The sequence below is a fragment of the Apis dorsata genome, unplaced genomic scaffold (assembly GCF_000469605.1).
Source record: "Apis dorsata unplaced genomic scaffold, Apis dorsata 1.3 scaffold_42, whole genome shotgun sequence".
Taxonomy (NCBI): domain Eukaryota; kingdom Metazoa; phylum Arthropoda; class Insecta; order Hymenoptera; family Apidae; genus Apis; species Apis dorsata.
Genome location: NW_006263344.1, coordinates 634578 through 639672, shown reverse-complemented (window position 1 = coordinate 639672; position 5095 = coordinate 634578). Strand labels below are relative to the sequence as shown.

Genomic DNA, 5095 nt, shown 5'->3' with positions numbered 1-5095 from the left:
CCCTCCACCAATCCTATCCTACGTATATATATATATATATATATATATATGTTCGGCTTCCCGTCCGACTTCTTTTCACCAGAACTTATCGAGAGGAATCGGGACCTGGTTCTCGGAAGCGGGCACCAGGTATGATAAATAAAACGGGGGACCGGGACAAATTGTATCGGGCAATAAAGCAAAGAGGAGGCCTTGCGGACGAGATCCGCAACGACGAAGCCGCCCCGTGCGGACACGAGATTACCGCGGGAAATAACGAGGCGACTTAATTCAATTACCCGCGCCGACGAGATAAGGATAAGAGGGAGACCGAGGTGGACGAGGCCCCGGTAATCCCGCTACCTTCGTTTCGAATTAAGTTGATGGTTTTCTCGGTACAGCGGTTTGTAATTTATTGGTAGTTTATGACCGGTGTTCTCCCGTGCGAGGTGTTTTTGTTAAGTGATTTTTGCAGGTTGTGTAGTGTGTCGGTTAGGTTAGGCGAATGTGTAAGAAGCGTAAGTGCTTGTCCACAGCTTCGCTTATCGTGGATCTTTATAAATTTTACTCTTCTTCGTATCGCGAACGTTATTAAGAATCATTTTGTCGACCGATAATTGTCGTTTTGTCGCGTATTCTTTCGTGAAATACGGTATTCGTAAAATATAGAATTCTTCTGTCGCGTTGCGTTAGTTTTTACGTCGTATTTTAATTATTCGATAAATAAATCGAACAATGAATATATTCTTTCTTGTTTCTTACATAAATATTACTACATTTTCGCATTATTTCTAAATTATACGTATTATTAGTAACTAAGAGATAATATTTTCTCGCAATGTCGAATTTCCTAACCTATAACCTATAACGAATATGTGATTCGTGTGTACCTACCTACGTGCGAACGAAGCTATCAGTTACTTCTATATTTCGTCAAATTGGATTGGAAGAAAATCACTGGCGATAGATTGAACAAAGAACAAAGCGAAATCACAAACTGAATCTTTTATTTTATTATAAAATTCACGAATCACTTTTCGAAGAAGACTAATGCGACGCGTTCGCATGCGAGGTTCGTGAATTTCTCTAAGCGCATGCGCGCTAACGGGCCAATCACCGAACTCATCGTACTTCAGGTAATTGTAGGAGACGCGCGAATTTCGAACGAATAGAGAAACACGGCGTAACTTTACCTGGTCGACGTGTAATGGGAGCGCGATCTTCCCACGCGACCAGATGTGTTTCTGCGTGGCGTGTTGCACGGCGATCAACACAAACAACGATTCATGTACACCGTGACGCGAGCCTCCGTGTTCGTTCCCTCTGTTCTTTCCATAGTTCTACTCGGCTGTCTCTCTCCTTTCCCTGTATCGTCGATTGCCTACCGACTAACTGTCCTCGTTGTCCTCCTCTCGCGTTGCTTTTTGTTCCTTCTGTCGGAGCGCATCGTGAAACGAATGGCAAGTTCATAGGTGAGATTTTGTTACCTCTACGGTTAATCTGAAGGTATGATCGCGATAAGAGACTATTGTTTGAAATTAAATTAAATTAAATTAAATGAATTGTGATTAAATAACCATATTGTTGCGTTTGCAAGGTTCGTTTTTTCGTAATTTTTTCTTGAAACTCGTTCTAAGGAATAATTCTAAAGAAAATTTCCCTCGATAAAATCAATATAAATATCCATAATATTATAATATCGCGCAGAATAGAAATACGATATGAAATCTCCAGACACTGAAATATTAGAGAAACCCGATATTATCGTATACTTGATATCTCGACGATCCAAAGATCGATATCCATCAGACGTATTATATACTTTCCACCATATTTCCATCCAATGTCCCCAACCCAACCAGAAACGAAGATGGACATCCCAATAAGAATTCTCAATAAAAATCAATGGAAAAAGCCCATCCCATCTTTCCCCATTCATCGTATCCAGTTCCTTGCTTCTGCACAAACCCTCTTAGATCCCCTCTTAGATGTGTCCGTGAAACGGGGCGCGCTTTCCTGTCCGGGATCCAAGGCGATTGAAACACCATCGGGCTCGCCTATTAATCAGCATCGCATACTTTTTCCTCCTCCCTCCTCCCCGTCGAAAGGTCCGCCAGGTACAAATGCCAGCTGGTACGTATAACTGTCGATACAAAGAGGTACAAAGGATCGGCGGCGCGCGATACCGCGCGTAAGAATAAAGATCAAAGCGAAACGGTCGCGCATCTGCATTCCGCGGGGATATAAGGTCGGCTCTCCGCTCGACGCGGGAGACAGGACGAACGCAGGTGTCTCTAATTGGTTATTTATAAGCGATCCTTAACCCGCCGCTGATTTACTGCGTTTTAGAGGCGAGTGCGCACGCGATAGGTTTTGCGCGAGCCAATTACAATCGGCCGGTGCCGCGTAATCTTAGTCATCGGTCAGCTGTACCTGGGGGCCGACCTGATCGATCGATCGATGGATCGAGAGAGGTGATCGAGAACGAGCAGCGCGGCGGAGAAACGCGGCGTCCTCGCCGGCAAGGTCGCGGCGACGATTTTGAAACACGCCTCGGACCCTGGCTGCTCTGCTCCTTTTTTAAACCCTCCTCGTCTCTTTCGATCGCGACCGCCTCTCGTCGGTTGCCAATACTCTGGTTTAGGGAGACGGGTAGCTCTCTCGGGATCCAAAATTGGAGTTTCTAGGTTTAGATATTTTGCGTGACGGGTAATTTGATTTAATTGATTAAATCTCGAGTACTGCCGATTAAAGAGGGAACGCTTGTGTTGCTGTTTATTCTAATTTCTTCTCGGGGAAATAGATATTCGACGAATACACTGGAGAGTTGTGTTGTCTATTCTGAAAGAAAAAGTCAATGTTATTTAATAATTGTAAAATCAAAAATCTAAATATCTATTGAAATTCAAAAGAAGTAATGGTAAAAATTTGTGGGATGAAAAGAAATTATTGCACGTATAATTCATTGTACATACTATACAAAGTTTTAACAAAAATAGATAAAATTTCTTGTATGATTGGCCGTATAAGTATCATCTTGTCTTCGATATCTTGACAGTAATTTCATAGCTTGGATCTATCTTCGGGACCATCTGAAATCAAATCAACACAAAACATCATCGACTTTCGAGCGATCGTGGTATCGTAGACAGCACATGTACAAGTCCAAGAAAAATATTCATAAATCAAGCTCACGACGCCTTCCGTGTCACCGTTCACCGCGTTGGTCAAACGAGACGCGGAAGATCGATGATCGAGAAGGCCCCTAGAAGAAGCATCCTAGAAAGTCCACGACATCCTGACCGAGAATCGTTACCGTGCTTTATGTTCGATTTCGTCGCTTGTTCGTCGTGGCCGAGCAAGAAATCGACCGATTTAATGGAAACGCATTCCCACGCACCCAACCTCTCCTGCGTGCCTCTTCACCCTGCCTTTTCTCTTTTCGATGCGTTCGCAGTACAATGTGGAATTTTTTTGTCGACGATGCACGATATCCGCGATTTATTCTAAGATAATTATCGTACGTCTGAGAAAACGTATTTTTCTCAGCGAATTGCGCACATGTTTTCAAATACCCGACGCTTATTCAAATCGTTGGTAAATATATGTATAACGATACCTGTGTTTCTAATGTAAATAATCTGTAAACGGCGATAGGTGCGTGCTTGAACGAGTCTTTTATTCGATCGTAAAAATCTTATCAATCGATGCTTTTGACGAGATGATTATCCTAGAGAAAAAAATAAATAACATCTCGAATAACAGAACGTAAATAATATATTGCGTGGACTGACGTAATGGTTAGGATGATCCATGTTAGCCTGAATCCTTGGCTTGAATCGTTGGCTGGAAACTCAATTGCGTTCTCACGATTGTCTCCTCTACGTTTGGCAGTCGAAACGAGGCCTAACAACTGCGTTTCACCGGCTGTAAACGATAATCATCGCATTTCGTCTTGGCCAGGAGGAAATCGTAAATCGTTCAGGCTCGAATTTTGAGATCATTATTCTTTTGTTCGATCCCTCGAATTCTACGTTCGATAATATAGATTTTAATGGATAACGTGGAATTCGCGATAAAATAACGGAGATATAAATCAATTAGGATGATTCACGAGGAATATTCACGCGATGGATTCTTGAAATGTCTTTGAAACATCGTTCGCGAGAAGAATCGTCAAGTCCACCTCGAAGTCGGCGATTTCTCGGACAGTAATCGAGATAGTTGGCAGCGGTAAACGACGCAGAACTACGTCGTGGATAACGAACGAGCGTGGCTACCTATTACAACTTGCAGACAGACCTATGACTTTCAACAGTCGAATCGCACTAATGTCGATGGTATGAGTTATGTGTCGATAAATAGTACAATATGTCAATGATGTCAATTAAAGTCAAATTATACTTGTCACGACTTTATTTTAGATATTTATATTGGAAATTGATTCACTAATTCATCTAATAAAGGGAAAAATATTATAATTTAAAGCGAAGTTTACGGCAATATGTATACATGTATAGAAAACTAAGAAAAATATACAATAAATATAGTTAGGTTATGTTAGGAGAAAGATCGAATATATATAAATACATAATTCTATAACTTTTCTAATTGAATCATCTCAATTCTACTAACTAATAACTAATAACTAATAACAATCCGTTAAATATTTTCCAAGTCACGTTGAATTCTATCAAAAAATTCCTTGATCGCGTTGATTTTTCCATCATTTCGACGATACAAATATACGACGCATATTCGGACCTTTGCATAACCTAACCTATTCTAAACTCGTACAGTACGCTATCGAAATATAAATATTCATAATTTTCGTATTATGAACCTAAATTCCTAAATCGAATATGTATTTCGTTCATGTGCATTCATCGAGTATTAGAAAATATAAATAATACCTCAAAATGAAGTGCAATCATCTTCATGTCAAGTTTCCATTGGAAAATCTCGAACAGCGAGGGATCGTGGACGGAAACAGGATGCTGCGTAGTATCCACGTAGCTCGAAATAAATTGTGACCAACTTTAAAGGGGCAAGCTTGTGGCTTCGAATGTCCCTTTCGAATTGCTCGGTCCAAGGATCTGTTGCACGTTTTCCAAAG

The 5095-nt window shown here is 41.0% G+C and overlaps 1 protein-coding gene across 1 annotated transcript in view; it reads right to left on the bottom strand.

Annotated features, from left to right (window-relative positions):
* Positions 1–1545, bottom strand: part of LOC102672236 (glucose dehydrogenase [FAD, quinone]-like) — a gene marked incomplete at its 3' end in the record, with an annotated part of 73961 nt that extends 72416 nt beyond the window's left edge. The window contains exon 1 of the mRNA XM_031513858.1: positions 896–1545. The remainder of the gene's footprint in view (positions 1–895) is intronic.
* Between the last annotated feature and the right edge of the window lie 3550 nt (positions 1546–5095).